Source organism: Pelobates fuscus, chromosome 6, assembly GCF_036172605.1.
Source record: "Pelobates fuscus isolate aPelFus1 chromosome 6, aPelFus1.pri, whole genome shotgun sequence".
Classification (NCBI taxonomy): Eukaryota; Metazoa; Chordata; class Amphibia; order Anura; family Pelobatidae; genus Pelobates; species Pelobates fuscus.
The window spans coordinates 91,625,154-91,637,104 of NC_086322.1; positions in this window are offsets into that span (position 1 = coordinate 91,625,154).

Below are 11,951 nucleotides of genomic sequence, written 5' to 3' on the forward strand. Positions count from 1 at the left end.
ATAGCTGAGCACAATTTAGTGATTTGTATTACAGTAGCACGTATCAAGTTTACAAAATAAATCACTACATTGCATTGTGCATGTAACAAAAATGAAAATAAAATACTACCATAAACTTTAAAGTAAATTGGGCTTGCGATCTGCCCTAAGGGGCGATCTGAGAAATTACTGGGAACTAGTCAATCTTATACATTTCGATCTTTCCTAGCTGTGAATGACATCTTTAAGATGTTTGTCATTAGTGAGGATTGGCCAGAATTTCTGCAGGATAACATGGATGCTCTGCCAACCAGCAAAACAGAGGCCAATACATTGAATCAATTGGTTATTCTAATTACTTGAAGACAACTCATTCCATAGTTCTTCAAGAGTGGCATGTAGCTTGTGTGTATGCCCTTTTAAGGCACCGGTTTGGGTATCCTTTTTCTCTGAACTGTGATCTGAGTTGACATGACTTTTAAAAAAAAAGTCTGCTTCAAATGTGCAGTTCCGTCTCAGTCACAGATACTGTCCTGTAGGAATACCTGCTTTCAGACAGGTAGGGTGAACGCTTTCCCAATGGTTATAAGTAACTGTTTTCTTGTGAAAGAGGGTGGTAGCTAAGATACCGTTAAATTCTATAATGATGGTAATATCCAAAAAGATTTGTAGTCATATCCTCCCAAAGAATGAGCTTGTTATCAATGGAGGACCTCCAAAACGAGCCATGCCTAGTATACTGTGACATGCAGGGGTAGGTTCTTCCCAGAGCCCTAGAAATAAATTGGCAGACAATGGTGCACAGGCCATACCCATATTTGTCCCCCTCACTTGGTGGTATAGACAGCCCTTAAAAAGAAAATAATTCCTAGTTAAGATAAAACGTAATGATGAAGTGAGGAACATCAAATATGCTGGACAGAAACTGCTGTTCGTACATACAGGGAGTGCAGAATTATTAGGCAAGTTGTATTTTTGAGGATTAATTTTATTATTGAACAACAACCATGTTCTCAATGAACCCAAAAAACTCATTAATATCAAAGCTGAATATTTTTGGAAGTAGATTTTAGTTTGTTTTTAGTTATAGCTATTTTAGGGGGATATCTGTGTGTGCAGGTGACTATTACTGTGCATAATTATTAGGCAACTTAACAAAAAACAAATATATACCCATTTCAATTATTTATTTTTACCAGTGAAACCAATATAACATCTCAACATTCACAAATATACATTTCTGACATTCAAAAACATAACAAAAACAAATCAGTGACCAATATAGCCACCTTTCTTTGCAAGGACACTCAAAAGCCTGCCATCCATGGATTCTGTCAGTGTTTTGATCTGTTCACCATCAACATTGCGTGCAGCAGCAACCACAGCCTCCCAGACACTGTTCAGAGAGGTGTACTGTTTTCCCTCCTTGTAAATCTCACATTGATGATGGACCACAGGTTCTCAATGGGGTTCAGATCAGGTGAACAAGGAGGCCATGTCATTAGATTTTCTTCTTTTATACCCTTTTATACCCTTTCTTGTGGAGTACTTGGACGCGTGTGATGGAGCATTGTCCTGCATGAAAATCATGTTTTTCTTGAAGGATGCAGACTTCTTCCTGTACCACTGCTTGAAGAAGGTGTCTTCCAGAAACTGTCAGTAGGACTGGGAGTTGAGCTTGACTCCATCCTCAACCCGAAAAGGCCCCACAAGCTCATCTTTGATGATACCAGCCCAAACCAGTACTCCACCTCCACCTTGCTGGTGTCTGAGTCGGACTGGAGCTCTCTGCCCTTTACCAATCCAGCCACGGGCCCATCCATCTGGCCCATCAAGACTCACTCTCATTTCATCAGTCCATAAAACCTTAGAAAAATCAGTCTTGAGATATTTCTTGGCCCCGTCTTGACGTTTCAGCTTGTGTGTCTTGTTCAGTGGTGGTCGTCTTTCAGCCTTTCTTACCTTGGCCATGTCTCTGTGTATTGCACACCTTGTGCTTTTGGGCACTCCAGTGATGTTGCAGCTCTGAAATATGGCCAAACTGGTGGCAAGTGGCATCTTGGCAGCTGCACGCTTGACTTTTCTCAGTTCATGGGCAGTTATTTTGCGCCTTGGTTTCTCCACACGCTTCTTGCGACCCTGTTGACTATTTTGAATGAAACGCTTGATTGTTCGATGATCACGCTTCAGAAGCTTTGCAATTTTAAGAGTGCTGCATCCCTCTGCAAGATATCTCACTATTTTTGACTTTTCTGAGCCTGTCAAATCCTTCTTTTGACCCATTTTGCCAAAGGAAAGGAAGTTGCCTAATAATTATGCACACCTGATATAGGGTGTTGATGTAATTAGACCACACCCCTTCTCATTACAGAGATGCACATCACCTAATATGCTTAATTGGTAGTAGACTTTCGAGCCTATACAGCTTGGAGTAAGACAACATGCATAAAGAGGATGATGTGGTCAAAATACTCATTTGCCTAATAATTCTGCACTCCCTGTAGAAGGTAACCCACATGTTCTATCCCCAGATCATGCTGGATTGAGCTGTAGAGAACCTCTATGTTTAGGATACACAGAATGGCCCCAGAAGGTATTTTAAGGGTACAGGGTCATAGAGTGTCTGTTTGGTATTCCTCAGCTATGAGGGCAGCGTCTCAAAAAAGGTTATTAAAACCCTATCGATATATTGACTAAGGTTTTGGTGCAGGTTTCCCACACCCGAGACAATAGGTTTATCTGAGGGATCTATAATGCTTCTGTGTACCTTGCGGAGGCAGTAAAAGGTGGAAATGACTGGCTTGGTATTGAGCACAAGCAAAAATGTATCTATGCCAATAAAGTGATCACTTAATGCAAGGAACTCAAGGAGGTCCATGAGTTCTGCAAGATAGTGGACTGCACTGTTTGAGAACGTGTTAAGTCAAAGAGTCGTTTAATAATTTCTCTACCATTACTATATAGTTGCTTTTACCAATGATGACAATATTCCCCCCGATTGGTTATATGGCGTGTAATGTGTTGGGTGTGGGGTTCCATCTGGCTGGTGAGTGGTTGTTCAGCCCATTCGCACACCATTTATTAATTGCTGAAATGATTAAGGATGAGTTGTTTGGTCCGTTTCACCCACCCGGGCATATTGATTTGTATTTTAATTGAATTGTATTTATATGGGCCCCCAAGCGCCTATTGATATTACAAAGGTGACGTCTTTTTTGGCGCCTTCATAACCCCCCTTCCTTTCACAGCCCCCTGGTCTGCCCAGTTTTCATAACTTGTGTTCTGCATTTGCCTCTGACAGAGCACCGAAAGTGCGTCAGGCGTGTGTTAACTTTCACTCACTCACCTCACTATGGGGAGCACTAATTTTGTTTTTATTTATTTGCATCGAATCCAGTGAAAGGGTTGTACTCAGCAGGCACATGATTTATATTGCCTCCTCTACGAGTAGTTAGGAGGCTTACATAGGCAAAGGCTGCCTCTCCCCCCTGCAGACAACACCCTGTCTTAGAATATCCTGGTCTTATTCTGCCTCCAATACTGGTGAAGTATGCAATAATACAGGTTAGATAACCCAGAAGACAAAGTCCTCAAAATTCACGCCAAACTGCTCATGATAAATACCCACCTGGTTCCTTCTCCAATGATTGTGGGTTTGTTTCTCTCTCTTACCAATCAATAATTATTATTTTTTCTCCCTATCAATAATCTTTTTTTTTCTGTTGCTTCAGAGGGAGCTCTGAATCATGAATCAAATGAAGAAGCTCATCCATTGAGCAATTGTTTCTTATACATCCATATATTGCTTCAGAGTTACGGAATTTGGATTACCTCCTGTCAGTCAGTGTAAATTCGGATGAATTGCAATTTGGATAAAAACAAATGCACAAGTCTATTGACAACTTTTAGCTGTGAAACTGGTATGCCATACTTTTTAATCTATAATAGATAAAAAAAAATAAAAAAAAAATTGGAATACTACACATGAGGAATTCCCCAAAACAGGACAAGCAAATCTATGTTAATTTATTTTGATTATTCAGTTTTATAGATAAATATACTGTATCTATCTAAAAAGAAGAGTCAGGGTTGCAAATATGTCTTGCCCATATTCGTCTTGCAACTGGTCAAAATGGAACTTTGGAACTTCAGTGATCTGAAAAAAATGGCTGCAGCTCTATGCCCACTCCTTCTCAGTGAAGTCACAGGGAGAGCTTTCACAGCAGGAATATGTCATACAAATCCTTTGTAACTATTAGACTTTCTTATAGCTGCCCGAGAGACTGGATAGCAGCTGATATAAATAGCTTCAGTCATGAAGAAACATCAATTAAACAAGTCAGCATACAATATAAGATGTGAATTAGCATTTTATATAATTTCATTGATTGGTTTTCCATAACTAAAAGTACCTATGCCAGCTAGACTTTATAGCCTAAAAGTCTGTTCGGTAGTGGTCTATGTAATATGTATAGCACGCCAATTAAAACTAATGTGAGGATGAGGGCTGGCTGAGAAAATGTAGACATTTCATTACCTCTGCCCTTTACCACCAGTGATTTTTATATACCTCCAAATGTCCTGCAGCCACCGTCCAAATGAACAAGGTATCTATAAATCAGTACGCTATATAAGACATTAAAAACATATAACATGAATGAAAAAAGTAGTAAAATGCAAATCTTATAATAGTCTGTATTTATTTTCAAAATTTGCATATCCAGTTTGATTGTAAGAAAGGAATACTTAGTTGCCCTGTCATTTATGAGTCCATCCAAGCTCATTAACAAATGCGTTTTGAAAAATTTTGGGAAAATACAATTTTGGAGCCCACAACCTTTCATTTGGTAGTCATGCACCTTCCCAACATACAGAGCAGACTTTAAACTTAGAATTTTTCTGGAGGAAATGCTCACTCAGTCTTACATCTCTGCATTAGATATAGTTGTATCACTGTGGTGCTAGAATAAGGACTTAAGTCACACCGCCCCGGGGAGTGCAGCATCCGGCTGACCAGCAGGAGGGGTGCGCACTGCACAGAGCTCTCATCCTGCTTGTCTCAGAATGTAGCGTGGCCCAGCCACAGACCAGGATAGAGCAGCTTGTGCACACATTGAGAGCGCCGAACTGCTTCCTGTCAGACCGAGTTGAGGGAAACAAGCTCCTCTAGCCTGCTTCACGGCTCGGTCACACTACAAGGAGGTAAGCCAACACATGGGGGAAAGGTGGATAAAACACATAGAGGGGGGAGGTAATGAGACACATAAGGCTGGACTGGAGACTGAGATACATGGGTGGCTAGGGGAATGATACATATGCGGGGACTGGGGGAATGAGACACATGGGGGTGCTGGGGGAATGAGACGCATGGGGTCCTGGGGGAATGAGACACATGGGGTAGTTAAGGGAATAAGCCACATGAGGACACTAGGGTAATAAGACATGGGTGGGGCTGGGTAAATGAGACACATATTGGACTGGGGGAATGAGGAACATGGGCATACTGGGGGAATGAGACACATGGGGGTACTGGGGGAATAAGACACATGGGGAGGTTGGGGGAATGAGACACATGGGGGACTGGGGAATGAGACACATGGGGTACACTGGGAAAATGGGACACATGGGCAAACTGTGGGAATGAGACACATAGGGGACTGGGGGAGAGACAAATGTGAGACACATGAATGGAGGTACTGGTGGGATGAGACACATGGGGGCTAAGCAAATAAAACACATGGGGGGACTGGGCGATTGAATTTAGTTCTGTTCAATACTCCAATAAAGGTAATTGCGGCTATTGAATGTTTCAAAGTTTTTACCAGACATGACGTTTGGCCACCCCTGACATATATTTTGGAGGGGCTTTTGACTGAGACGACACCAGTTTGGAAAGTGGTTGGTAAGTGTCATATACATTTGGTAAGTAAAGGCTATATATTTGGATGAGGGTTATCTCAACGAATTTCCTGAAGGGGCAGTTGAGGGTTATTTTCTTACATTGTCTAAAGGACTATGGGTGTAATATATCATATTTTGTGAAATAGGTGAGTATAATGCAATATTTTCAGAAGGAGTAGCTTGAGATATATTTGTATATGTTATGAACAAGTGATAAGACAAATCATATTTTGGGAAGTGGTAGGTGAGGGGTTTGCCAGTCTTTTTTAGTAGCCACTTGGTCACAAACACTGGCCAAAGCTAGCGTTAATATTTATTTGTGTGGGAAAAATGCAAAAAACTAATTTGAACTCCAATTTTGGCCAGTGTTTGTGACCAAGTGGCTTCTAAAAAAGACTGGACATACCCCATTTGCAATACATTGGGTTGTCTACTATTGCAAATAGTATGCCATCATTGAGGTAAACAGTCTCAAAGGCAACGTAACCAATCTGGCGAATTTAAATGTGAAAAAAATGAAACGCAAGCCTTATATTTGACTCTGTAACTTTTGAAAACACCTAAAACCTGTACACGAGGGGTACTGTTATACTCAGGAGACTTAATACAAATATTAGAGTTTCAAAACAGTAAAACATATCACAACAATTATATCGTCCGTGTAAATGTAATTTGTGTGTGAAAAATGAAAAAAAAGTCACTTTCATTGACGATATCATCGTTGTAATACATTTTACTGTTTTGAAACACTAATATTTGTGTTCAGCGAAGTCTTCCGAGTAAAACAGTACCCCCATGTACAGGTTTTATGGTGTCCTGGAAAGTTACAGGGTTAAATATAGTGCTAGCAAATTAAATTCCCTGGACTTTCAGCCTGGGTTGTAATTGTAATTAATAAAATGACCTAATTATGTAAATTTTTTACATAAATATATACGTAGAATTAATATATATATATATATATATATATATATATATATATATACGTATGAATATGTGTGTGTATATATCTATATAGATATATATCATTTTTTAAATTATTTTTATTTATATATAGGAGACTAGTTACAAGCAAACATATAAAATTTAATAATCTCAGTACAGAACACTTACAATATAAAACATCCCAAAAGTACCTCCGATATACATGAAAACCCCACACAAGTCGCATCCCCTGATAGCCCCAATCTGGGTGGCCAACATATTTAAAACTCACCGAGATCGGTTCAGGTGTTCGGGATTTTCCTGGAAGTCACTTATTTGACCGACCGCGCACATGGTCCTATGCCCAGAACAGTTCCACAGTTTCAGAGGTAGCAGTCGGTCCATTTTGGGGGTTTCAAACCGAACAAATCCACGAACGGTTCCCCTGGCTCATGGGTAGCATTTGTTCACCTAGTTCGTGTGAACAAACCTACCGAATAGCGCTCTCCTGGCTGGTTGGTGAAAAGAAGCAGGCGTTCATGAAGTTGACAGGCATTCGGGAAGTCAAGTGTCCGATTTGGAGTTCCAGACACTCGACAACCAAGTCCCGCTGCCTCTTTTCGTGCGACAAGATGGCCGCCGTTTTTTTCCAGCAAGTGGCGTTCGACCATATGAGCAGCGGCCACACACAGAGAGCACTTAATCTTGCTGTTTTCTTTATAGTTAATGATCCAGAGGGGTGGTCGATGATCGGTAGTTTTATCTACCAAAAGAGAAAAAAAATTGAATTTGCGAATCAATCGTGTAATTTCTTCACAGGCAAAATTACATTTTCATCCCGATAATTTATGCCCCTATTGATACATGACAAAACCATACTGGCCTTAGCGACTGCAGATTGACATTGCATATTGCGGCCTAATTTTTTGTCTATAACAATTCCCAAGTCCTTCTCGTGTGTGGTTATCCCTAGTTCACTACCATTTAGGGTGTAAATTGCTTGTGCATTCTTGAAGTGCATAACTTTGCATTTCTCTACATTAAATTTCATCTACCATTTTAGTGCCCAGTCCCCCAATCTATCTAAATCCCTTTGCAGCAAAGCAATATCCTGCTCACATTTTATTACTTTACAAAGTTTTGTGTCATCTGCAAGCACTAAAACATGTCTTTCAATGCCTATTTGAAGATCATTTATAAATATGTTAAATAGAAGCGGTCCCAAAATAGAACCCTGAGGGACACCACTTACCACTTTTTTCCACCTTGAAAATGTACCATTAATGACAACTCGATGTACTCTATCCTTAAGCCAATGTTCTACCCAAGAACAAGAAGATTAATCTAGGCGAATTTCTTTGAGTTTGAAGACTAACCTATTGTGAGGAACCATATCAAAAGCCTTGGCAAAATCCAAGTAGATCACATCTATTGCAACACCCTGATCTATACTTGTACTTACTATGCTTCATAAAACAATGCTGATTATTGCTAATAACAAAGTTCTTCCCAATGAATTCCTGATTATTATCCCTTAATAGCCCTTCAAATATTTTCCCAATCACAGAAGTTAAGCTCACAGGTCTATAATTTCCAGGAAAGATTTTGTACCTTTTTTAAATATAGGAACGACATCTGCCTTCTTCCAATCCTCCGGTACAATACCTTAAACAATAGAATCTTGAAAGATTTTAAATACAGTGGTTCACTTATTTCCCCACTTAGCTCCTTAAGTACTCGTGGGTGAATACCATCAGGCCCCGGAGCTTTTTTTACAATTATTTTCTTTAACTGCTGTAGCCAGTGGTGTGTCTTGGTTTTGTGCTGCCCTAGGCGAGACTAAACTTGGGTACCCCCCTAATCTAAATTTATACCACCCTTTCTTGTCAAAGCTGCACCCCTTCCTGTTTCAGAACCACCCCTTCCTCGGTAAACACCACCCTTTCCTGTTAGAGTTTCACATCTTCCTTTCTGTATTTAAAAGTGAATAACGAGGGCCAATATTTTGTTGTTTTGTGTACTATTTCAAATGTTACATCTATTATTTTAAGAGATAATCTTAACATATAATAATATAAAGTGTAAATTCAACCACTTTACAAATATCAGTCATCCAGGTCAACTATACTATATTGATCGCAGACACTCACATTGTTTGAATTAGCACGTGCTTAGTCCACATGAGCAGTAACAGCAGGCTTCAACAGCTGTTACTGGACATGCATACACCATTTGTGTCATTCATACAAGACAATGCCACTGTACTTATCAACACTTTTACTTACATCAATCCATCCATCATGAAACTGACATGATGAGGTTTTGAATAACTTTAATTAAATATATAAATATATTAAACTGAAATGCAACTTGTTGAATACAACAAATAAAACTGTAAACATTTCTAACTTAAATAAGTGCAAACTGTTGAATATTGGACTATTAGATCTAATACATACCGTATTTATTGGCGTATAACACGCACTTTTTCTCCCTGAAAATAGGGGGAAAATCGTGGGTGCGTGTTAAACGCCGATATCCCATAATTACTTACCTTTCTTGAAGCGTGGGCTGGTGTTCAGCGCGCACCGCGGTACTGGAACTTCAATTTCAGGTTCCGGTTTCCGGCGGGACTGAAAGGAAGTGTGCACTGTGAAGCCGACCCACGCTTTAAGACAGGTAAGTAATTATGGGACAAGGGAAAGTGCACTAGGGGACACTATGGGAGGGGGGGGGGAGAATACTATGGGAGGGGGGGAGAATACTATGGGAGGGGGGATAATACTATGGAAAGGGGGGGGAGAATACTATGGAAAGGGGGGGAGAATACTATGGAAAGGGGGGGACACTATGGGATGAGGGAGGGAACACTATGGGTGGGGGTGGAGAATACTATGGGAGGGGGGGGAAATACTATGGAAAGGGGGGGGACACTATGGGTTGAGGGGGGGACACTATGGAATGAGGGGGGGAATACTATGGGAGGGGGGAAATTTCCTGGAATTTCCTTCTTAAAATGAGGTGCGTGTTATACATGTGTGATAAATACGGTACTTGTAAACTAAAGTGGCTTTTGCCGAACTCTCTGTGTGGCAAAGCTGTTGATAAGCTCATCATAGTCCAAAGATTTTGTGAGCTCAGACTCTATTGCCAACACTGCCAGGAAGTTCAATCTTTCCTCTCCCATTCTGGATCGCAAGTAGTTCTTCACGGGCTTCAAAGTCGAGAAAGAACGCTCAGCTGAGCAGTTAGTTGGAGCAGTACACAAAAACATTCTGAGAACAATGTCCACATTTAAATACATGCTTTGCAATCCTTTCTCTCTTATCATTTGGGACATCAACAGAACAGAGGTATCTTCTGCAGAAGAACTTATGAGGTATGAATGAAAGTGGAGGCACTCATCAACAAAACATTCCAAGTCTTTGCTGTAAGAAGAACAAAGGTTATTTGCTGTGATATTGCTGATGGCTTAGTTTTTGATAGATGAATTTAAAAACTGATGAATTTAAACTTTCCAAAGAAAGAGTCATATACTGTTTTTTTCTCATAAGCTCTGCAACCAAGTTGTCACAAAGAACATAAATGGTGTTAATGCGAAGATTTTCTTGGGTTCCTCTGCCTGTGTCTTGCTGGAAGTTGCTGAACCTTTCCTTGCGTGTACATCTTTCCGCTTAGTCTCATAATCCTTCACAGCTGATTTTTCAATTGCAGCAGCTTCGAAAGCCGGGAATATGTCTCTGGTTTCTCAAAAAAACTTGGTCAGTGGCTCATACAGCTACAATTCCAACATCAATACCAATGCTTTGGAGTTTTTTGCTAACTGCACCAAATCTTTGCAGGATAGTACCCCACAAACCACTCATAAGTCTCCAGGTGTTGTATTTTATTCAGAAGACCTTCAGCTACCTTGCATTGTCCTGGTGCCTCTGCTGTATTTTCCTTAATTTTTGACAAGGCTTGGATTACTTGAGTCCTATATTGGCGATACTCCGGCACTCTCACAAATCGAGGTCAGCCTGCAACGACCAAAATGGCGGACGCCATTTGCAACTCAGCACCACAGGACCTGCAACCCACTCTCTCTGAGAGATTAGACAAACTACTTGCCGACTTCTGGCTTAAGTTCACCTGTCCCCTGAGTGCATTGGCTGAGGTCCTGAAGGAGTCTCCCTTGCATCAGACAACTCCACAGCCTGCAGATGCCGGTCGAAGCTGTAGCGCTGCATCGCCAGTGAAGAAGCGGATGCAGGCGCCCTGGAAGGCGCATCGGCACCGAAGACTCAGACCCACGCTGAACCGCCACCCTTGTGTTCCGCAGTCCAGATGGAGACAGTCCCCCAGATCCCCTCTCCTGTGGAAGGCCATCACCCCACAAGTACGAAAGCTGCATGCCAAATGGCCTGGAGACCTGGTAGTGTCTAGCAAAGGGACTTGGGTGCTTCGTGCTCAGGACTCGGTAAGGGGCTGGAGAGGTGTGGATATATGGGACTCAAAACCTCAACATTACTGTATCCATCCAGCTGTATCCATCCAGACTCTCCAGATTCCATGCCATACCGGACGCAAAAGGGGAGCGGTTAACTCACACACCAGCTCCGATTTGCTCCAATGTGCTATCTTTTATGCAGGGGCTCATGTCTCTCCCCTCTCTCCCCTCTCACGACCCAATAAGCGGTGAAATGTTAAGCTTGTTTTCAGTGGTTTAAACAACTACTTACACATCCTGCATGGTATTCAAGAATAGTTATGGTTATGTTAGATGTCACTCAATGGTGCCATGCTTCTGCTCACTACTTTCATGATCAACAGGCTATGCCATAGACAGTGTGTAGGACTAATGTCTATTGTGCACACTCTCACACACCACAAACCATGAAGGGCAGGGGCCAAGCCTGGGGATAATGCTTTGCAGCTTAATGTGGGCAGGGATGCAGGCTACCTGTGTTGTTTCCTTATCTTATCCCCTTTGAATTCATACCCGGTGGAATTTTTACAAAAGTGGAAGGTGGTTCGTTCTGTCGTTAAACAGTCCTGGTGAAGCCAGTAAGTCGCTATACACACTATGCAATTTTTGGAAGTATAACACAATGCAGAATGAACTTTTTCTGGTACAATTAACAATAAGTAATTTGGAAGGTAAACTA